The following is a 24939-nucleotide window of genomic DNA, read 5'->3' on the forward strand; positions in this document are numbered from 1 at the left end:
TCTCATTTGAATTTTGTAATAATATACAATTAAAATACAGGATAAAATGTTTACAATAATATCTTACATCTATTATGCATAAACTATGTATGTAAAATATATATGTATGTATTTACTTCTTTAAACTGCAGAACACCATGATAAGATAGATCATGTTGTTATATAAATGAGAAACTAAAGCAAACAGGGGTTAAGTAACTTTCCCGAATGAACGCACATGTAGTAAATGGTGGAGCTCAGATGATGCTGAAGAACAGAATGATGTTGAACAACAGAACCTTACATTTTAGTGTCGTGTTCTCATATGAATTCACTAATGTCTAACAAAGACTGAAATATGATAGAAAGTACTTCTGCATTTATATTCATCTAGCATTCTTCACTGTAAATTCTCTGAAAGTGAGTTAGTTATAAGTTAAAGTAAAAAAAAATTTGCAGATTCGTAATTTGAATTTTTTGATATTCCAAAGCATGTGCAGACAGGTAAAGGAGTTACTAAATTATTTTTGTACAGTTTTCCTCTGTTATAAAATTTATGTTGAATAAGGTGTGAATGACATCTAAATTCCTTACTGCTTTCATTACATTTGTAAAGCTTCTAACCAGAATGAATTCTCTTACACTGAGTCAGTTGTGAGCCACAAATAAAGGCTTTCCCACACTCTTTACATTCATAAGATTTTTCACAAGCATGAATCCTCTGATGCTGAGTAAGAGGTGATCCATGAACAAAGGCTTTCCCACATTCCTTACATTCAGAGTTTTTCACCAGTGTGAATCCTCTGATGCTGAGTAAGATGTGAACTACAAATGAAGGCCTTCCCACAATCTTAATATTTATAGGGTTTTTTCACCAGTATGAAGTGAAAAAAGTCTATGATGTAGAGTAAGCTGTGAGCCAGAAATAAAGGCTTTCCCACATATATTACATTGATAGGGTTTCTCATCAGTATGAATTCTCTGATGTTTGGTAAGTTGAAAGCCATGACAAGAAAGACTTCCCACATTCATCACATTCACACATATGAAATCTTTGATGCTGGGTAAGATGAAAGCCACAACTAAAGGCTTTCCCACACTCTACATTCATAAGCTTTCTCCCCAGTATGAATGAATTCTTTGATGATAAGTGAGTTGTGAGGCGCAATTAAAGGCCTTTATACATTCCTTACATTCATAGGGTTTCTTAGAAACATGAACTCTCTGATGGTAAGTAACTTATGGGCCTCAAATAAAGGCCTTTCCACATTCTTTACATTCAGAAAACTTTCCATTAGAAAGAATATTCTAATTTTCAGTCAGTTGAAAGCCAAGGATACAGTATTTTATGCATGCTTTACATTCATAGCATTTCTCAGTAGATGTACGGAATGCGGTCTGCCTAAAATCAAGAATGTACGGAATGTGGTCTGCCTAAAATCAAGAATGTCTCAATAAGCAATAACTAGTTGCCTGAAAAATTCCTCTTTATTTCTTAATTTGCTTTCAAACTGGTCTTTGCTTTGCCTAGCACCTTGCACTCATTTGCACTTTTGCACTCATACTTATGGCTTGTAAGAGTATCTCCCACTGAGATGATTCTATTTCATAAATTTCTCTTTTTGAGGATAGCTTCTTGGTCTTACACCTGGATCCCAAGTCTATAAGATAATAAGAAAATAAATGCAATTTTCATATTCCTTGAAAATAAAACTTCTAAGGTAGAAATCATAGTCTCAATTGGAATATTATACTTATAAGAAGTCAACAGAAACGATAGAGCAGAAAAGAAAGATCTAGAAACAGACGCAAATATAAGTACAAATTTAGTTAGCAATAAAGCTGGCAGCTCATATTAGTAGGGAAAAAAATGGACTATTTAATACACAAAAGTGATAAACATAATAAAGATAAATATAGAAAAAAAGATAAAACTGAATTAATTTGTCAGATTATATAGCCAGATAAATTCCAGATGGATCAGACGTTCATATTTACAAAAATAAAAACACACGAATAACTACAATAAAACTTGGGTGACTTCTTCTGTAACCTAGAGATGGGGAATACTTTCCCAATCATAACTTGATAAAGATGACCACATTACAATTAAAGAAAAAAATTGTCATGTCAAAAACACAATAAGGTTAAGTAAAATGACAAATTGGGAACAATATTTGCAAAGGTACAATATCCCTAACATATAAAGTTTCTAAAAATTGGAAAGAAGAGACTACCAGTACTATATAAAAATGAACTAGAAAATGGAGAGTTGATAGAAAAATAATGTAAATCGCTCTTAACAATATGAAAATATACTCAAAATTATTCATAAGATAAATGAAAGTTAAAACTACATAGAGGTGAAGCTATGGAGAAATTGAAAGCTTCTTATGTTTCTAATGGGAATGTAAAATGGTAGAGCTGCTTTGGAAAAGTTTTGCATTTTCTCAAAAAGTTAACATAGAGTTGCCACACTACCTAGTGATTTCACTCTTAGTTATATACCCAAAAGAAATGTCCAACATAGAGCTACCACAAAACCCATGAATCCCACTCATAGGTATATATCCAAAAGAATTGAAAACATGTCTGCATAAAAACTTGTATACACTGTTTGTAATAATCAAAAAGTGGAAACAACTCAAACATCCATTAACTAATAAATGGATAAATAAAATGTGGTATATTCATATAATGGAATATTTGGCAAAAAAATAAAAAGAAAAAAGAAAGGAAAAAGAAAATACTGACACATGCTACAACATGGATAAACTTTGAAAACATTATGCTTAGTGAAAGAAGCCAGTCACAAAATACAACATATTGTATGATTCCATTTACATAAATTGTCCAAAATGGGCAAATCCATAGAGACAGAAAGATTAGTAGTTGCCTGGGCCTGGGATTGTGAGGGGCTTAAAGGAACATGAAGAATGGCTACTGCAGGATATTAGGTTTCATATTGGAGTAATAAAAATATTCTGAAGTTGACTGTGGTGGTGCCGATACAAGACTAAAAGTCATCAAACTGTCTACTATAAATGGGTGAATTGTATGGTATGTGAATTAATCTCTAAGTAATTATTAATAACTACATTGAAATTTTATGAAAGTTTGCAGCAGGAGCCAAGATGGTTCTTTTGTATGGAATAAATCACTGGAAACAGCTTGAGTGGGCCCACAAGTTGGAAGAGGCAGAGTCTCGGAGAATGTCCTGGGTGGAGCGACCTGTGTTATCCAGGTGGGTGGCACATGTGTCTGCTGGAAGGAACAATGGCTTCTGCCTGCATCTCTGTCCAGAAGCAAGCTGTACCTCCAGCCCTCATCCTGAAGCCCAAGTGCTCAGTGCCTCCCTGTATGTCCCTGGCATCCCTCAAGCAGCTGCTCAAGAACTGAAGCTCAGAGTGAGTAAGTCCATCAGCAAGTAAAGCTGGGCATAGGTCCTTTAGAGGAAGGTCTTCACTTCCCACAGCCCTCCATGTCACTCAGCCACAACCTCTGCTGGTTTTCACAGCCAGAGATTGTGGGGACTTCTCTCTTCCTGGCACTAGAACCCTGGGCTGGGGAGCCCAGTGTGTGACTGGGCCCCCTCACTACTCAGGTTGAGGAGGTGGCTCTACAGCCAAGATAGCCCTCCTGATTCTCGCTCACCACATGTGGTTGTGGGATCAGGCTATTCCACATCTTCAACCCTTCTTCTGTTTTGAGGTGACCTAGTTGCAGGGCTTCTGTTCAGCCAGACCTCTGGCAACTTGGAGTACTGGTTGCTCTGTAGTTTTGTTATAATTTTGATGTGGTCTCAAGAGGAGGCATACCCAGCATCTAGCTTCTACGACATCTGAATCTCTGCATCGCATGTAATTCTTTAATGTGTACTTGAATTTAATTTACTAATATTTTGTTGCAAATTTGAGAATTTTTGAATCTATATTCATCAGGAATATTAATCTATAGTTTTCCTGTAGTGTTCTTACTTTGAAATCGGGATAATGCTGGCCTCATAGAATGAATTTGGAAGTGTTCCTTTCTCTTTAATTTTTAGAAAGACTCTGAAAATGATGGACATTAATTCTTTAAATGTTTGGTAAATTCACCATTGAAGCCATCTGGTCCTCGGGTTTTCTGTATTGGAAGGTTTTTAATAACTGATTTAGTGTCTTTACTGATTGTTGGACTGTTCAGCTTTTTATTTCTTTCTGATTCAGTCTTGGTAGGTTGTATGTTTCTAGGAATTTATCCATTTCTTCTAGGTTATCTAATGTGTTGAAATATAATTGTTCATAGTAGTCTCTTATAATCCTGTGTATTTCTGTAGTATCAGGTGTAATGTCTCCTCTTTCATTCCTAATTTAGAGTCTTCTCACTTTTTTTCCTTTGTCAAGCTAAATGTTTGTCAATTTTATGTTTTGTGGATTCTTTCTATTGTTTTTTCTCATCTGTATTTTATTTATTTCTAGTCTGATTTTTATTATTTCCTTCCTTCTACTATTGGGATTAATTTGTTCTTGATTTTCTCTTTCCTTGAAATGTAGAGTTAAGGTTATTTGAGATCTTTTTAATTTCTTGACATGCATTTATTGCTATAAACTTTCTCAGAACTGGTTTTGCAGCATCTCATAGTCTTTAGTATGTTGTGTTTCCATTTTCATCTGTTTGGGGATTTTAAAATTTTTTTTTGATTTCTTTCTTGACCTATTGGTTGTTCAGAAGTGTATTATTTAGTTTCCGAATATGTGTAGATTTTCCTGATTTCCTCTTGTTGATTTCTAGTTTTATACCATTATGTTTAGAAAAAATAGTTGGTATGATTTCAGGCTTCTTGAATTTGCTGAAATTTGTTTTGCGTCCTATATATGATCTATCCTAAAGAATGTTTCATGTGCACTTCAGAAAAATCTATATTCAGCTGTTGTTAAATGGAATGTTCTATACATGCCTGTTAAGTTCATTTGCTCTAAAGTATAGCTCAAATCCAGTGTTTCCTTGTTATTATGTATGGATGATCTATTCATTGCTGAATGTGGGGTATTGAATTTTTCTATTATTGCTGTAATGATGTATATATCATCTCCCTTCAGATTGTTAGTATTTGCTTAATATATTTAGGTGCTCTGATGTTGGGTGCATATATATTTATGATTGTGATGTCTTCTTGATTTATTGACCCTTGTATCATTATACAATTACCTTGTGTGTTGTTACAGTTTCCAATTTGAAGGCTGTTTTGTCTTATAGAAATATGGTTACTTTCACATTTTTTGGTTTCCACTTGCCCAGAATATAATCTTCCATCCATACGCTTTGATCCTATTTGTGTCTTCAAAGCTGAAATGAGTCTCTTGTAGCATACAGTTTGGTGAGTTTTTGTTTTTGGGGTTTTTTTTTTTTTAACTCATCTAGTCATTCTGTGTTTTTCTTTGGTGAATTAAATCCATTTATATTTAGAGTGATTTTTTGGTATGTAAGCACTTACTAATGTTATTTTATTAATTACTGGTTTTTTTTTTTGTATTTTTATTGTTTCTTTTTCTCTGTTCCTTCCTACTTTTGTAAATTGGTGCTATTCCATAGTGGTATGCTCTGTTTTTGTTGTTGTTGTTTGTTTGTTTGTTTTTGCTTTGTGTTTGTTTTTGTTTGTGATTCTGCTCTAGATTTATATTTTGTGGTTACCATGAAGCTTACATAAAACATTTCATAGATAAAACAGGACATTTTATGCCAACAGCAACTTAATCTTTGTTTTGCCTATAAAGGCTCCACCCTTTTACTCCCCTCATTTTATATTGCAATGTTAATATCTCCTTTTCATTCTGCATATTTGTTAACAAGTTATAGGAGCTATACTTATTTCTGTTGCAGTTTTCTTTACATTCATTTTGTTCCTCAGCTCAATAATCTTTTTTTTTTTACTATTTCTCTTTGTTATATTTTTATTTTGTTCATGTATTGTTTTTTCTTATTTCATTGAATTGTCCTATGTTTTCTTTAGATCACTGAGGTTCCTTAAAACAGCTGTTTTTAATTCTTTACCATGTAAGTCACAGATTTCCAAGCCTTTGAAATTAGTTACTGGAAGACTCTTTTAACCCTTCGGTGCTTTTATACTACTTTTATCTTTCATGTTCCTGACGTTTTGCACTGCTGTCTTCACTTTTAAGATAGCAGTCGCATGCTCCAGTTTTTAGTAACTGTCTTTGGTAGAGAAATACCTTCCATCAGCCCTCTAGAATTAGGAATTCTGAGGCTTTCTCAGACCTTCTATGGATAAACCATCTATATAATGTTATTAACATTGGTTAATAACATTATATAGATTACAAGTGTACATTATAATTTGATACCTGCATATTGGATTGTATGTTCCCTACTCAAAGTCTAGTTTCCTTCTATTAGCATATATTTGACACACTTTACCCAATTTTCTCTTCCACTACTTCTTCCCCTCTGGTAATCAACATTCTGTTGTGTGTATCTAATGGTTTAGTTCTATTTGTTTTGTTAGTTTATTTGTTACTTTTTTGTTTTATATTACACATATGAGTGAAATCATATGGTTTTTGTCCTATTCCATCTTATTTCACTTAGTTGAATACCTTGAAGATCTGTCCATGTTGCTGCAAATGGCAATGTTTCATTATTTTTATGGCTGAGTAGTATTCCATTGTATGTGTATGTGTATGTGTGTATGTGTGTATGTATGTGTGTATATATATATATATATCTTTTTTATCCATTGTGTGTGTATTCCATTGTGTGTATGTGTGTGTGTGTATATATACACATACACATGTATATACCATATCTTTTTTATCCTTTCATCTGTTGATGAACATTTAAATTTTTACATGTTTACATTAATGTTTTTACATTATATAAATAATGCTATAGTGAACATAGGGTTACATATATCTTTACAAATTAGTGTTTTCACATTTTGGGGTAAATACCCAGAAGAGGATTTGCTGGGTCATACTGTAGTTTTATTCTTTTTTTTTTTTTTTTAGGAACTTTCATACTATTTTCCACAGTGGCTACACCAATGTACCATCCTACCAACAGTGTACATGGGTTCCTTTTTTCCCACATCCTCAATAACATTTGTTATTTCTTGTATTTTTTTAACAAAATCCAGTAAGGTTCAGGTGTACGATTCAACAGAAAGGCATACATATATACATTGCATTGTATATTCACTGCCCATAGTTAGTTTTTTTTGTCACTACATATTTGAACCTCTTTACCCCGTCTACCTCCTACTCCACTACCCTCTGGTCTATTGTCCATGTCCATGAGTCTCTGCTTCTTTGTCCTGTTCGTTTGTTGATTTTAGGTTTATATCCCACATATAAGTGTTTTTCATGTGGTTTTCAACTTTTTCTGTCTGGCTTATTTCGCTTAGCATGATTATCTCAAAGTCCATCCATGTTGTCACAAATGGTAGTATTTCAAAACTTCTTATGGCTGAGTAAGATTCCATTGTATATATGTACCACAGCTTCCTTATCAAATCGTCTGTTGTAGGACACTTCGGTTGCTTTTATGTCCTGGCTACTGTGAATAATGCTGCTATGAACATCAGTGTGCAATTATCTTTTCAGATATGGGTTTTGAAGTTTTGGGGGTAAATATCAAGTAGAGGAATTGCTGGATCATATGGTAGATCAATTCTTAGTTTTTTAAGGAACTCCATACTGTTTTCCATAGTGGCTGTACCAATCTGCAGTCCCACCAGCAGTGTATGAGGGTTCCTTTTATCTATTTATTTTTTTTTGCATCTTCTCCAACATTTGTTATTACAAGTCCTGTTGATTATAGCTATTTTAACAGGTGTGAGATAGTATCTCATTGTGGTTTTGATTTGCATTTCCCTAAAAGCTAGTGATGTTGAGCATTTTTTTGTATGTTTATTGGCCATTTGTATGTCTTCTTGGGAGAAGCATCTGCTCAGGTTCTCTGCTCAATTTTTGATTGGATCATTTGGTTTTTTGTTGGTATTGAGTTGTATGAGTTCTTCATATATTTTGGATAATAGGCCCTTATCAAAAGCATTGCTTGCAAATATATTTTCCCATTCAGATGGTTATCTTGTTGACAATTTCTTTTGCTGTGCAGAAGCTTTTTGTTTTGATCTAGTATCATTCATTTATTTTTGCTTTTACTTCCCTTGCATTTGAAGTCACCTTCATAAAATGCTCTTTAAGTTCAAGGTCCTTGAGTTTTGTTTCTATGTTTTTTTCTATGCATATTATTGTTTCAGGTCTTATATTCAGGTCCTTAATCCATTTTCAGTTAATTTTGGTGTGTGGTGATAGACAACAGTGTAGTTTCATTCTTTTGCAGGTGGCTTTCCAGTTTTCCCAGAACCATTTATTGAAGAGGCTTTCCTTTCTCTATTGTATGTTTTTTACTTTATTGTCAAAAATTATTTGCCTATATAAACATGGGTTTACTTCTGTACTCTTGATTCTGTTCCACTGGTCTTTGTGGCTGTTTTTCTGCCAATTTCATGCCAATTTGATTACTGTCGCTTTGTAGTATAATTTGAAGTTGGCCAGAGTGATGCCTCCAGCCTCGTTCTTTTTTCTCAGGTGGCTTTGGCAATTTAGGGTCTTTTGTACTTCCATACAAATCTGATGATTTTTTGTTCTATTTCTTTAAAAACTGCCAATGGGATTTTGATGAGGATTGCATTAAATTTTATAATGCTTTAGGTAATATGGTCATTTTAACTATGTTGATTCTTCCAATCCAAGAACATGAAATATCTTTCCACTTCCTGTACCTTCTTCGATTTCTTTTAATAGGGTCTTGTAGTTTTCATTATTTAAGTCCTTCACATGTTTCATTAGATTTATTCCCAAGTATTGTATTCTTTTTGTTGCAATTGCAAAAGGAATTATCTTTCTCACTTCTTTTTCTGACACTTCATTTTTAGAGTATAGGAAAGCTATGGGTTTTTGAACATTGATTTCTATCCAGAAACTTTACTGTATTTGCTTATTGTTTCTAGTAGTGTTCTTGTGGAGTCTTTAGGGTTTTCTATATAGAGAATCATGTCATCTGCAAATAGTGACAGCTGGACTTCTTTGTTTTCTATTTGGATATCTTTTATATCTTTCTCTTGTCTGATTGCACTCGCTAGGACCTCCAATGTTATTTTGAATAACAGGAGCAATAGTGGACAGCCTTGTCTTGTTCCTGATCTTAGAGGAAAGGCTTTTAGCTTTTCACCATTAAGTATAATGTTGGCTGAGGGCTTGTCATATATGACATTTATTATGTTAAGGTATTTTCCTTCTATACCAATTTTGTTCAGTGTTTTGATCATAAATGAATGCTGTATCTAGTTGAAGGTTTTTTCTGCTTCTATTGATATGATCACGATTCTTATTTTTTAATTTGTTTGTGTGGTGTATCACATTAATTGATTTGCGTATGTTGAACCATCCCCGTGTCCCTGGGATGAAGACCACTTGATTGTGGTGTATAATCTTTTTAATATGTTGCTGTATTTGGTTCACTGGTATCTTATTTAGGATTTTTGCATCTGTTCATGAGAGATATTTGTCTGTAGTTTTCTTTTTCTGTGTTATCTTTACCAGGTTTTGGTATCAGGGTGATATTGGCCTCATAAATGAGTTGGGAAGTATTGCCTCCTCTGTGATTTTTTGGAATAGTTTGAGGAGACTAGGTATTAAATCTTCTTTGAATGTTTGGTAGAATTCACTGGTGAAACCATCTGGTCCTGGACTTTTACTTTTTGGTGGTTTTTGATAATTATTTCTATTTCCATACTGCTGGTCAGTCTATTTAAATTTTCCAGTTCTTGATTCAGTCTAGGAAGGTTGTATTTTTCTAGCTACTGATCCATTTCTTCTAGGTTATTAAATTTGGTGTTATATACTTATTATAGTATTCTTGTATGATCCTTTGTATTTCTGTGGTGTCTGTAATCTTTTCCTCTCTTTCATCCCTGATTTTGTTTATTTGTGTCCCTTCTATTTTTTCTTTAGTGAGTCTAGCCAGAGGTTTGTCAATTTTATTAATTTTCTCGAAGAACCAGCTTTGTGTTGCATTTAATTTTTCTATCGTTTTGTTGTTGTTGTTGTTCTCAATTTCATTTATTTCTGCTCTAATTTTGATTATTTATTCCGTCTTCTGACTTTAGGCTTCATTTGTTCTTCTTTTTCTAGTTTTTTAAGATGAAGTGTTAAGTTGTTTATTTGGGTTCATTCTTGTTTTTTTGAGATACACCCGTAATGATATGAACTGTCCACTTATGTCCACTTTTTGCCATGTCCAAAAAGTTTTGATATGTTGTACTATCATTATCATTCTTTCTATGTATCTCTTGATCTCTCTTTTATTTCTTCTCTGACCCAGTTCTTCAGTTGCATGTTGTTTAATCTCCATGTATTTGTGGTTCTTACTGCTTTCTTTTTGCAGTTGATCTCTAAAAGCATTATGATCAGAGAATATGGTTGGTATGATTTCAACCCTCTTATATTTGTTGAGGCTATCTGTGTGTCCCAGTATGTGATCAATCCTTGAGAATGTTCCATGTGCACTAGAAAAGAATGTATAAGCAGCTGTTTTGAGGTGGAAGGCTCTGTAAATGTCAATTATGTCCAGTTGGTGCAATGTGTCATTTAAAAATATTATTTCCTTACTGATTTTCTGTTTGGATGATTTTTCCATATCTCACAGTGGAGTATTTAGGTCTCCTAGTATGATAGCGTTGTGGTCTGTTTCTCCCTTTAGTTCTGTAAGTAGTTGCTTTACATATTTCAGGGCTCCCTGATGTTAATAAGTGTTAATATTAGATATTAATAAGTGTTATATCTTTTTGGTACATGATTCCCTTTATCATTATGAAGTGTCCCTCAGTATCTTTCTTTACCTTTTTTATTTTGAAGTCTATTTTTCTGATATTAGTACCGCTACTCCCGCTTTTCTCCTAATGCCATTTCCTTGAAATATCATTTTCCACCCTTTCACTTCTATCTTTGTCTTTGGAGCTAAGATGTGTCTCCTGGATACAGCATATGGTTGAATTTTGTTTTTCGATCCATTCTGCAACTCTGTGACTTTTTATTGGTGAGTTCAGTCCATTTACATTTAGGGTGATTATTGAAATATGAGGTCTTCTTACAGCCATTTTATCTTTTGCTTTCTGGTAGCATGGTGTTTCCATTGCTTCCTTGACCTTGTGTTTCTGTGTTCTTTATTTTGGTTGGCCTTTGTGGGTTTTTCTCTGGCCCTTCCTGTTTCATGTTTTATACTTCAGTTCTGAAACTTTGGCGTGTGGTTACCATTATGAATATGTAAAGGATAGTTATGTATATATAAAGTCATGCATTTTCTCCTGCGCTCGCCTTATCTCCATTCTCTTTTGTGAATTTGGATCTTTGGATCCTCTCCTTTTTAGTCATTGTTATCTCAAGTTGTCCCTGTGTATGCTGAACATTCATTACTATAATGTTATAACAATTTAGTTCTTATTATTTAAGTTATAATTCCTTGTTCTTAGTAAAGTTTGCACTCCTTTGCTGCTATTTGCCTGATAGTCACTTTACTCCTAATTATGTATTTTTGTTGTTGTTGTTGTTGTTGTTGTTAATTTAGGTGAGCTGATCCTTTCAGTATTTCTTGCAATGCAGGCCTGATCCTTTCAGTATTTCCTTCAATTTTTGTATGTCTGAAAAGGTCTTTAGTTCTCCTTTGTATCTAAAGGAGAGCTTAGCTGGATACAATATTCTTGGCTGGTAGTTTCTTTCACTTAATAGTTTGAATATTTGATCCCACTCCTTTCTGGCTTGTAAGGTTTCTGCTGAGATGTCTGACAATAATCTAATGCGCTTTCATTTCTAGGTTACCACCTTCTTTTCCCTGGCTGCCCTGAGAATTCTGTCTGTGTCGCTGATTTTTGATAGTTTTAATACAATGTGTCTTGGAGAAGGCTTTTTTTGATTGAGATAATTAAGTGTTCTGTTGACTTCTTGAATTCCAAGCTCCAGCTCATTCCTTAGATTTGGGAAATTCTCGTTAACTATTTGTCTGAAAATGCTTTCTAGTCCTTGCTCCTTTTCCTTGCCTTCGGTAATGCCCATTATTCTTATGTTTCTTATCCTGATGCTAACAGCTAGTTCTTGTATTTCTCTTTCATTATTTTTCATTCTTCGGTCTCTCTCTTCTTCCTTCTGATTTATTTCTAGATTTCTGTCTTCAATGTCACTGATCTTTTCCTCCATTTGGTTGACTATTTCCCAAGCTTGCTATTTCATTTTTTTAGTTCTTGCAGAGTGTTTTTCATCTCCAGAAGTTCTATTCTGTTCTTTTTGAGGGTTCAATCTCCTTGAAATCTCCTGCTAAAGAACTCATCCTGCTCATCTAGTTGTTTTTTTAATTCCTGAAATTGTTGATATGACTCATTTCAGAACTCACTGAGTCTTTTCAGAACTACCATCCTGAAGTTTTTGTCATTTAAGTTGCATATTTCTATGTCTGTAAGCTTACTTTCTGGAGATTTTTCTCTTTTTTTTTTCTGAGATGCCTTGTTGCCTTGGTTGTTCATGGTGTTTAATGGACTATTTCTCCACCTGGGCATTAGTGGATGTGTGTTCTGCTTTTTTTTTCCAGAAAGATTTATTATATAAAGGTCACTCATTAGTCTGTTGCAAAGAAGGAGTTTTTGTTCTGGTTTCCAGTAGGTGTTGTCTAAGCCTTTTGGATCCCTGCTTTATCTAAAGTCTTAATCATTCCTTTTTTTTTTCTTAGAGATATTCAATCACGCTCGCTATCTGCAGTCTCAGTCTCTGTCAGTGTTAGTGACAGTTTTGGTAGTGTTTGCTCAGATATCCCTGGGGCTCCGCTTTGTTCGGTCTTGAGGATATGGGGAGAGGGGCCCTTGGGTTGGGGAATGGGGGCTGCTGCCCAGCTTCGCATTTTGCAACCACAGCTGGTAATAATCAATTCTGTTTCTCTGCTGTCCTCGCTTCTCTGCCATTCCCACTTCTCTCCCTTCTGCCTTGATGCCTGAGCACTGCCACAGGCTGCGTGGAGCTCACTTCTCTCCCAGGCAGAGCTGTGCAAGGAACTCGCTGCACCTTCTCCCTTCTCCCTCTTCCTGCAGGGTATTCCCGTGGCTGCAAGAGGCAGCTTCTTTTTTTCCCAGCGTACCACCTGACTCGGCTTTCTGACCTGTGGTAGAATCCATACTCAGATGTGCTGATGTGCAGTTTGGATGTTTTTTGTTGAGTTTTAGATCTTCAGCTTGTTATTTCAAGGGGAGAGATTTGGGACATCTCTCACTCTGTCATGTTTTTGACATCACTTGAATAATTATTCTTTTAGCCCAGTGTCTATGCCACTACTCTCTCTTCAAAATGATTCAATTTCCTTTCACGTTATCTCTTTACTTTAAATTAACAAACTGCCATGGAAAAGTAACTTCATTGTTAATTACCTCTACTATTAATTTTGACTTTTGTCTTTTCAATCTTTTTGTTAACTTTATATCTTCTAGGCTGCAAGGCTTCCTGCTACTCCCAAATGCTGGAACAACCTCACATTCTCTGTCTGCAGGGCCCTTAGAATAGGCTTCTAAACAATTTTATTCCTGGTAAGCAGGGACTACAGCCCTATCTCAGTTTTGAAAAAGTTACAGAAGATAGTCTTATGTCCCTCAACATCCCCTTACGAATAACAGAATAAAATCTCTTTGGGAATAATGGGGAAGGAGGCAAGAGAATTAAAATGTTAAAACAAGCTATATTCAGAGACTGCTATATGCTGATCAGCCCTGCAGCCAGGCCAAGGGGACACCTGCAGAACAAAGGAAGATTTCCGCTAGCATTACTAACAACCCATTTCCCACACCTGTGAAGGGGAAACAGGAAAAACAGAGTCCTTAAATGGCTACCCTACACAAAATTGTTCATTCTCTATGGCTAAAACCATCGGGAACCTATGGAATAAAGGCTGGGAACTGCCATCAGGCCTCTTTCATGCTACATGTCCTTACCCTTTTCATGCTACGTTCTCTTCCTCTTCCTCACTATATGTCCATATCAAAGAAAGTCTTTTAAATTGTAACTCGCAGGAACTAAAGAATGATATATAAACTGAATTCCTCAAACACTTGGAGTCCCTTTCAGTCTCTTTCTCTGGGTCCCTCTCACTGCCTTTACTCTGTCTTTTCTCTGTGTCTTTCTCTTGGTACTGTTTATTCTGTCTCTCTCACTGTCCTTATCTTTCTTAGGCTCTCTCACTCTCTGCATCTGAGAGGAGACCACACTTTGCCTGTGGAATGTTACCCCTTTTCTAATAAACTTTCTTTTTTGCCTCTAACTCTGGCGTGTGTGTTGAATTCTTTCTACACACTCCACCAAAAGACCCTGTTCTTCTCTGTGTAGGACTGGGTCTCCCCCAACTCAGGGAAATCTGCCCTATCCCTCATCACTTGAATTCTTATGGCATTAGACAAGAACCTGGTCACCAGAGATCCATGTTGGGGTCCCTCCCTGGACTCTCCTCCATCTCAGCCCCAGGGAGGCGTGTCCCTTGGTAGTCACAATGGTTGGCCATGAGAGCTTTTGCTTGGACACAATCTGAACTGGGTGTGACAGGGGATGATCCCCCTCCTACTCCCAAAGCCACCATTTAGTGGTCAGTGGCAGACACAGAGGGGAGCTGTTAGGGTGCCAATACCACTGGGTGTGAAAGAATTCACAAAGTCAGGAAGTAAAAGGTTTATTCACTTTCCAAGCCAGGAAACAGACCAAACATTAAGAGTAACGCTGGCCCTGCAGGGTAAGGGTTTTGAGCTTTTAATGAGTTGTAAAGGGCAGGGCAGCTGATGTTTGTAAACAGCTGTGCAGACTGACAAGAAACTTGGGTATTCTTTGATGTTATCTAAAGCAAAGTCCCAGGATGTAGTTAATTAACTGCATGTTTGCTTTTCTTGGTATCTTTTCCCAAGCCTGTGAACTGAAGCTTGAGGGAAAGAAAAATTAGAGGGGCCTTGGGGTCCCTTGCAACTTCACGTTGGTTATTGTGGTTGCTAGACAGGCCGACTGCGGCATAGGCCCTTGGGTCCGAGAGCACTTCACTCCTTTGCTGCCCACCCTGGGGCCAGAGGCAACATGTACAAGGTAAAAAGCCGGTCTAAGTCCTAAAAGCAAAGGAGTTCCTTGCATTAGGTTGTCTGTTGGGGCCTGGGATAAATGTTTAATTTTATAACTGCCAAACAGCTGTCCAAAGTGAATATACTCTTTACACTCCTATCAGCAATATATGAGAATTCTAAAGCCTCAACATCCTTGTTACAGATTCGAGGTTTGTGTGCCTGATTGTTCTAATATCTAATATTCAAACCGTCAGAGTCTGAAATAAGGAAAGTTGATGAAGAAGGCACCAGCTCAAGAAGATAGGGAACTTTAACTCTTCTGCAAATTCATCTTAAGAGAGCCCCAAATTCAGGCCTTTTTTATGTCAAGGGAAGGGAAGAGGGGCAGGAGATGGGGTTGGGTGAGGACTTTAGGCAGCTAGTCCCCAACAGGGATCCAAGGAAGAGCCGGAAATCTCTAAATCTCTTAATTCTGGGTTAGTCTGTTTACCTCCACAGATGTGTGAGTCTGGTCTTGAGGCTCCAGTAAATCTTTGATAAACAGCCTTTGTTTTGTATATAGTCACCCACCTTTTTAGGAGAGGCACCTTCTGACAAGGCACTGTTTTTGCAAAATACTCAAGCCTCAAGCAGAATTCCTGCAGTTAATTAGCATATCTGTAGCAGGAACTATTAGCTCCAATGAGAGAGAGAGAGGGAGAAAGACAAGAAGGAAGAGAGAGAGGGAGCGCTAGGGCCTGAGAGCATTTACTCTGTTACACTCTCACTGAAATTTGGTCTTACCAGGTTTTGTTTTGTTGTAATTTTTGTTTGTTTTTGGTAATTTTAACCATTCTAGAAAATATTAAGTGGTTTCTCACTATAAAACATAAAGTGGTTTCATTACAGTTTTTCTGGTGATGAGGATGACTCTGTAGGGGAAGAAAACTTTTCCTGTCTTCACTTCTAGGTTTTTTGGCTGGTCTAATAATTAAATTGACATGAAACAGATTTACAGAAGAAAAGTAATTTAATTTTGTCCATATGAGAACCCCAAAATATAAGACTCAAAGACAGGCAACTGAGCCTTAAATACCATCCTGGGCTAAGGAGAAGGAGGTAAGGATCTAGCACTTCAAAGGGGAGGAAGACAATTCACATGAAGATGGTAGAACAAATGTTTGGTAAACGAATGTGTGCCAGGCCATGCAAATGTCTTTCTGATATTAAAAAAATATATAAAAATAAAAATCTCTAATATTAACTCTCTTCCTGGTGATGCAAGACAGGATGAATCTCCCCCTGTGGGGAGATTCAAGTCCTGTACCAAGAGAGCACATAGGAAAGAATTCAAGTGCACGCAAGAGTTAGAGACAAAAGTATACTAGAGAAGGAATAACGCTCCATAGAGAGTGGTCTCCTCTCAGAGACAGAGAATGAGAGAGACAAACTTGTGTGGAACTCAGTTTACAGTCATTCTTAGTTTCTACGAGTTATAATATAAAGACTTTGTTTACCTGTTTTCCTTTGATGGTATGGGCATACAGTGTGAAAGATATGGGTATGCAGCCTTACAAGCATGCTAGCAATTTTTGTTCTATAGATTCCCCATGGTTTGGCGATAGAGAATGAATAGTTGGGTTTATTTGTGTAGAATATGACTTAAAGACTGTATTTTCCTTTCATAGTGTGGGTAAATTGTTAGTAATCCCAGTAGGAATCTTCCTTTGTTCTGAAAGTTTCCTGTGGTTTGTCAGCAGCATGGTTGTAGGATCTGGTTTAACATTTAGTCAGTTTATATAGTTCTCATGTCTCTTCCCATATCACTGGGACAGGCCTTCTATCTGAATTCTTTTAGGCAGTTATGGGAGAGATAAACAAAACTCTTCCAGAGACTGATGGGTCCTAATTGCCTTTAGCTCAAAACAATCTACATGCAAAATGGCATATGCATTCAAGAGTTGTACTTATAAAAGTGAAGATTATAGTGTTTATTGCCCGGGGCTGAGAGTGAGGGAAATGGGAAGATGTTGGTCAAATGGTAAAAAGGTTCACTTATGCAGGATGACTAAATTCTGCAGATCCACTGTACAGCATGGTTACTAGAGTTAATAATAGTGGATTGTATCTTTGAAATTTAAGAGAACATCTTAAATATTCTCACTACAAAAAAAAATGTAGCTATGTGAACTGATGAATATGATAATTAGCTTTATGGTGGTAATCACTTCACAATGCATAAGTGTATTTACTCTTTTATAACTTTGTGCAACTCCTAGATCTGCAGCTGTACCAATTTGCAATTATACCTACAAAGTATGAGGGTTCCCTTTTCTCCACATCCTCACCAACATTTGTTGTTTTTTGATTTATTGATGATAGCTGTTCTGACAAGTGTGAGGTGATATCTCATTGTGGTTTTAATTTGCATTTCTCTGATGGTTAGTGACTTTGAGCATCTCTTCATGTCTATTAGTCATCTGTATTTCCTCTTTGGAAAAGTATCTGTTTGGGTCTCCTGCCCATTTTTTAATTGGATTGTTTGTTTTTCTGTTGTTGAGTTGTATAAGTTCTTTATATATTTTGGATATTAACCCCTTATCAGATGTATCATTAGTGAATATCTTCTCCCAAACAGCCGGTTGTCTTTTTGTTTTGTTGGTTTCCTTTGCTGTACAAAAATATTTTAGTTTGATGGAGTCCCATTTGTTTGTTTTTTCTTTTGTTTCCTTGCCCAAGGAGATACAGCTGAAAAGAAATTCCTGTAATATCAGAGAGTTTACTGCCTGTGTTTTCTTTTAGAAGTTTTATGGTTTGGGGTCTTACATTTAAGTCTTTAATCCATTTTGAGTCTATTCTTGTATACGGTGTAAGAAGGTGGTCCAGCATGTATGTGTCCAATTTTCCCAAACCATTTATTGAAGAAACTGTCTTTACTCCATTGTATATTCTTACCTCCTTTGTCATATAGGCATGGATTTATTTCTGAGGTCTCTATTCTGTTCCACTGATCAATGTATCTGTACCATGCTGTTTTGATTACTGCAGCCTTGTAGTATAGTTTGATATCAGGTAGTGTGATACCTCCAACTTTGTTCTTCTTTCTCAAGATTTCCATGGCTGTTAGGGGTTTTTTATGGCTCCACATAAATTTTAGGATTATTTGTTCTAGCTCTCTGAAAAATGCCACTGGTATTTTTGACAGGGATTGCACCGAATTTATAGATTGCTTTGGGTAGTATGGCCATTTTAACGATGTTGATTCTTCCTATCCGTGAACACAGTATATGCTTCTATTTATTTGTATCTTCTTCAATATCTTTTTTCAATGACATAATTTTCTAAAAACAGGTCTTTTACCTTCTTGGTTAATTTGATTCCCAGGTATTTTATAGTTTTCGATGCAGTTGTAAATGGGATTGTTTTCTTAGTTTCTCTTTCTGAAAGTTTATCATTGGTCTATAAAAATGCCAATGACTTCTGAATATTTATTTTGTAACCAGGTATTTTACTGAATTCATTGATCAATTCTAACAAATTTTTCGTGGAGTCTTTTAGGGTTCTCTCTATATGTTATCATGTCATTTGCAAATAACAAGAGTTTTACTTCTTTCTTTCCAATTCGGATACCATTTATTTCTCTTTTTTGTCTTATTGCTGTGGCTAAGACTTCCAAAACAATTTTGAAGAGGAGTGGTGTAAGTAGGCATCCTTGTCTTGTTCCTGATCTTAAGGAAAATGCTTTTAGCCTTTCCCCATTGAGTATGATGTAAGCTGTAGGTTTGTCATGTATGGCCTTTATTGTGTTGAGGTATATTCCCTCTATTCCCACTTTGCTGAGAGTTTTTATCATAAATAAGTGCTGGATTTTGTCAAATGCTTTTTCTGCACCTACTGATATGATCATATGGTTTTTATCTTTCGATTTGTTAATGTGGTGTATCACATTAATTGATTTGAGGATATTGTACCAAACTTGCATCCCAGGAATAAATCCAACTTGATCATGGTGTATGGTATTTTTAATGTATTGCTGAATTCGGTTTGCTAATATTTTGTTGAGGATTTCTGCATCAATTTTCATAAGAGATATCAGCCTGTAGTTTTATTTTTTTGTAATGTCTTTGGTTTTGGAATCAAGGTAATGGGGGCCTTTTAGCCTGCAAAGTTTCCATTGAAAAGTCAGCAGATATTCTTATGGGGGTACCCTTGTAAGTAACTAGCTTCTTTTTTCTTGTCTTTGACCTTTGACATTTTAATTATGATGTGTCTTGGTGTAGGTCTGTTTGAATTCCTCTTGTTTGGGACTGTTTGTGCTTACTGAACTTCTATGTTTAATTCTTTTGCCAGGTTAGGGAAGTTATCTGTCATTATTTCTTCAAATAGAGTCTCAATCCCTTGCTCTGTCTCTTCCTCTTCAGGTACTCCTATGATCCAGATATTTTTATGCTTCATATTGTCCCAGAGGTCTCTTAAAGTATCCTCATTTTTAAAAAATATTTCTTGTTGTTGTTGTTCTGATTGGGTGTATTCTGTTACCTTGTCTTTCAATTAGCTGATTCGATCTTCTGCTTCATCCAGTCTACTGTTGAATCCTTCTAGTGTATTTTTCATTTCAGTTACTGTATTCCTCATTTCTGTCTAGTTCTTTTTTGTGGGTTCTATGTCCTTTTTTATGCTGTTGAGGTTCTCATTGTGCTCATCCATTCTCCTCATAAGTTCATTGAGCATCCTTATAACCATTATTTTGAACTCTGTCTCTGGTAGATAGCTTGCCTCCATTTCATTTAGCATATTTTCTAGAATTTTCTCCTGTTGTTTCATTTGCGACATGTTTGTTTTCTCATTTTATTAGCCCCTCTGTGGTTTGTTTCTATGTGGTTTGTTTCATCTCACAGACTTGGCCAAGATGGCCTAATGTGGAAGGTGTCCTGTGTGGCCCAGTGGTGCACTCTCCCTGATTCCTTATGCCAGGGGCTCTGGATGTGATTTTTGTGTGGGTTATGTGTGATCTTCTGTTGTCACCAAGCCTTTATTGTTGTTAGTAGATCAGCAGATGGGATTAACGTTCAGGCTAATTGTGGGAATTGGCTGCACCCACAGGGTTAGAGTTGTTGTGTGGGGGCTGACCCCACTGAGTGGGATTTTCCCTAGCAGGCTTGTGTACTTGTTGCAACCACCCTTTGTGTGTATCACTGATGGGACTAGTCAAAAGTTGCTCTGTCTAGTGCCAGCCTCCAGATGCATTGGCTCCCCCATAGGCCAAGGTCAGCTGCTGCTTTTGATTGCTCAGGGCTATCCGATGAGAACTACAAAGCGATCCATAGATGGTTGTTGCCTATGCTGGATTGGCTTCCATGTGTCTCCTTTATGTTATCAGATATAGGTATTAAGATCAGCTGGACTTCAGGTGATTCTCCACGTTGATTATTTTATAATTTGTTTATAATTTCAGTGTGGACCTGGGAGGAAACAAACCCTGCTTTTACCTAGTCTGCCATCTTCTCCTCTCTCTGCCTGCATTCTTTCGTCCCCTGCAGTTCATTATTCCAATTTTTAAGTGGAAATATTTGTAATATGCTCATCTTTCTCCATGAGTATTGTCATATACCATGAGATCACTTTTGCTCTTAGGATGCAAGATACAACATGGACAACTTCGCCTCCTATGCCTAAATTAACTAAAATCTAATTTTCCATCCAGCTTCGCCCCACACCACTTGCATTATAACTGAGGGTCAATGTTTCCCATCCCAGTTTCTTAAAGGTCCATCACACATGCTAACCGTTTGTATGGAACTTATCTCAAAATCCTACATCCAAGTAAATCTTGGAAAAATATAATATCTCATATTAAAAGGTAAACTCAAAGACATTTCCAATATCTCCTCAAGATTTCAGGACAAACCATTTGGACTCTGACTTTCTCTACTGTGGCCATAAGTAAAAAAGAATTATAATAATTACAGAAGAGTTCACTTAGTATGGCCATTATAAATGACTCATATTAGAACAAATTCTCAGTCTGTGATTCTATCTGCAATGAGACTGCCTTGTATTTGTGCAGAAGATTCTTTGAGGTATGTATATAATAATGAGAGACATGGTAAAAATTTAAATTTTTCTAATGAGGTAAGTAGATTGTTTCTTTCTCCCAGGTTACAGAGACAAGAGCCTGAAATCACAGGAGTCACAACTGAAGAAAATAAAGGGGATGAGAGTTGGGAAATATGCATTGATTCAGGCAGAGGTGCTGACCAGCCACCAAGTGGTCTTATAAATAAAAAGAAAAATAACGGTAAGTAATAAAAAAGATGTTATAAAAACATACAATGTTACTCACATATACATACATACAAATGTATATATAAAGATATTTCCAAAGTTTGATGTATTCCTTTACATAACACAATGTATTGACCACCGTTATCAGTGCTTTACATATTCCGACTTATTTAATATTCAGAACTCTGTGCTTTAGGAAATAATAATTCTCCTTTTACAGACAAGGATAATTTAGCCAAAAGAATGTTAATAATATATCTAAATATTGGTAGAGTTGAGACTGGAATCTGTAAGACCTGTCTGCAATGGTGTTACCATTGTGCTATACTCTCAAAGCTACCTGGCTGTGCTTTTTAAACAATCCATATGTCTGTCTGTATGTATATAAATATTACATATATATATATAATTATGAATAAAATATAAATATAATTATGCATGTATATAAATATATAATTATTAAACATATTTATTAATAATTATAAATTTGATTAATTCATAAGTGTGCTGATTTATCATTTTCATTTTTGTTTTATTATACAGACATATATCACTTGCGTATTCAAGGGCCTTAATAAAATGTAGATGCTCTGAATAAATTTCCATAACCAGACTGGGTTTGCTAAATATGGGCCAATATTTGGATAGCAACATAGACAACTCTATACCTAATTTTTGCCAGTGAGACCAACCACAGAAATTATATATAACATTGGTTTTGCTCTAAGCTATGGTATATGAGATTTAAATAAGAAATAAAATATTTTATGGTAGAATTAATCATCACTAGAAAATATACAATTACGTTTTTTAGAAAATTTAACTGAAAATAATCAGCGTTTTGGGAATGATAACGAAATACAAGACAATAATGAAAGAGGAAAATTCAAGGCATTAATTTTTGTATTGAATAAATTGAAATGGGAGAAACAGAAGAAGGAGCCTAAAAATGACATTAGAGTTTTTTTTAACCAGACAGATATCATGATATATTTGAGCTTGAAAAATTCTGAAGTCCTTAATTTTTTTCCTGACAAAACCCCTCAAGTGGAATGCTAATTTTTCTGAATATCTCCTTCCCTAACTTCAGAAAGGAAAATTGTCCGACCTTGAAAAACAGATTACAGTTATTCTCAGGAGAGACCTAATTATCATCTCCATTAAACATATCAAATCCAATAAGAGAAAAATAATACTTTTCAGCAATTACCAGTCACCTTATGTACACAGAGATGAATGATTCAATTAGCTCCATTGAATGCATTATCACATGCACAGAATTTTTGTGAAATAACTATATTAATCATGCACATTTCTCTATGATTTCTGTAGAGCAGATTGAATTGCAGATTAATTTATGAATTATAGTCTTAAAGATCATAAAAATCAGACTTTATTACTGCTTGGAACACATTCTAATAATCATCAGGAAGAATTATATTAAAATATGCACACAGAAATATACACATTCACATAAATATGCACACTCACAACATATGTACAAATGTACGGACATATATACACACATACATACCCATACAACACAGAATTCAGTACATTAAAAATGTTCTTTGTATAAGGTAAAAAAAATGAAGTTTAATAATCCATAAATATATTATAGAAGAGTATTATATATTTATAAAATGTAAATTCTAATAGAGATATGAAATGTAATAAAACTACACAAAATACCTATATATTAAACACCTTAAATAATATTTATGGCTACTGTAAAAGAAACTGATTTTATTAACTAAAATGAGATACTACATTCTTTTTTCTTTTTTAGAATCAAAAGAAAAGTTTATTAGAAAAGGGGTAACACTCCACAGGCAGAGCATAGTCTCCTCTCAGAGGAAGAGAGAGGGACCGAGATACTACATTCTAATGGCTTATTTCACTATGAGTATTTCACAGAAATGTAAAGACATAGTTAAATAATATGAACACCTGATTAACAAATATATATTTATATATATATAGTGTATAATTTTTATTCGCATTAATAAAACATTTCATAGCCAAATCTATATGCCAGATAATGCTGTATGCTGTGTAAAATGTATAGCATTTTTATATTTTAATTATGCTAAAACAGTGCTAAATGAAAAAAAACTAAGTCTATACCTTAATAAGTTAACAAAAGAAAATTAATTCAACTGTCCTCACTCCTTCATGTTTTGACTGGACTTGGTGACTCTCGTCCAAGTAATAGAAGATGGAGATGAACACATGGTAACTTTATACCCGGAAAACACTATCTCAACTAACTGATCAAGGTTAACTTGCATGAATTCCCTGATATGACATGACATGTTGAAATGAGATATTCTTACAAACACGTATAAAAAAAAAAATCAGACAAACCCAAATTTAGAGATATTCTAAAAAGTACTTGACCAGTCCTCTTCGAACCTGCCAAGGTCAGGAAAATCTAGGAAAGACTGAGAAACTGACACAAAATAGAAGAAACTGGGTGGACGAGATGACTAAAAATAATGTATTCTGGAATGTATTCTGGAAGAGAAAAGGACAGTGTTAAAACTTGGAATACGTGAATAAAGTTCAAGGTTTAGTTTATAGTAATGTGCCAATGTTAGTTTCTTAGTTTTGTTAAATGTATCATGATGATTGAGATGTGACCATCAGGGAAAATGGGTAAAGATTATATGAAAACTCTCTGTATTATCTTTGCCTCTTTGCTGTGAGTCTAAATTTATTCCAAAAATATTTACATAAAAATTCCAACTGTTTTTAATTATAGAGAGTTACATTGAATTATTGAATACATTTGAGTTAATATATCCCTTGGTGACTTCAAAAGCAATAAAACTCATTTAACAATAGATTTATGTCTTTTGTCCCCAGATTGCTACTACTTTACTGCTCCAAGCTTGATGAAATCCTCCTCCATAAAACTGCTTCTTAGAATTGGAAATGAATGAGACTACTTTAAACCTGTTTCTTGTTAACAGATCCAACTGGCATCAAGACTGAACACAGAAAGTTTGTCTTCTAAGGGTCACCAAAATCCATTCAATTTGATACCACAAATGAAATGTCTATTTAATGTTTGCTTCCCACCTACACCTTTAAAATATCAGCCAATACATTGTGTTGCTGTAGATTTGAGGTTCTGAGGTAAAGGGTGCTAGACTCAGGCAGTTGGAAGAAAATGTGGGGAGCTACAGGCAACTGCGGCATAGCTCTTTATTCCCGCAAGGGCATAGCCCACCTCTCAGGACAGCGGCATCTTTATATACACAGGTTAAACAATAGCGGCACACTGCTAAGTTACAGAAGCCCGCATCTGCCTACTGGACACATAGTTACATAAGGGGAGAAGTGCTGAGTCACTTTCACCAGGAAGCTGGGTGTCAAGAGGAAGCATGACTACAGCCATCCTTCTTTCTCCTCACACACATCTATGTTTTCCTTTGTCTCCTGCAGTTTACCTGGAAATATTTTAATATGCCAATCTCCATGAGCATTTTCATATTTTGAGTGATCATCATATCTTTTAGGATGAAAGGTCTAATATTAACAATTTGGCCTGTATATGCCTA

General features: G+C 35.3%; 1 pseudogene; it reads right to left on the reverse strand.

Moving 5' to 3' along the window:
• Positions 1-598: 598 nt before the first annotated feature.
• On the reverse strand, positions 599-24776 carry LOC120618858 (zinc finger protein 420-like; annotated as a pseudogene).
• Positions 24777-24939: the final 163 nt, after the last annotated feature.

The sequence above is a fragment of the Pteropus medius genome, unplaced genomic scaffold (genome assembly GCF_902729225.1).
Source record: "Pteropus medius unplaced genomic scaffold, Ma_sr-lr_union100, whole genome shotgun sequence".
In the NCBI taxonomy this organism is placed as follows: Eukaryota; Metazoa; Chordata; class Mammalia; order Chiroptera; family Pteropodidae; genus Pteropus; species Pteropus medius.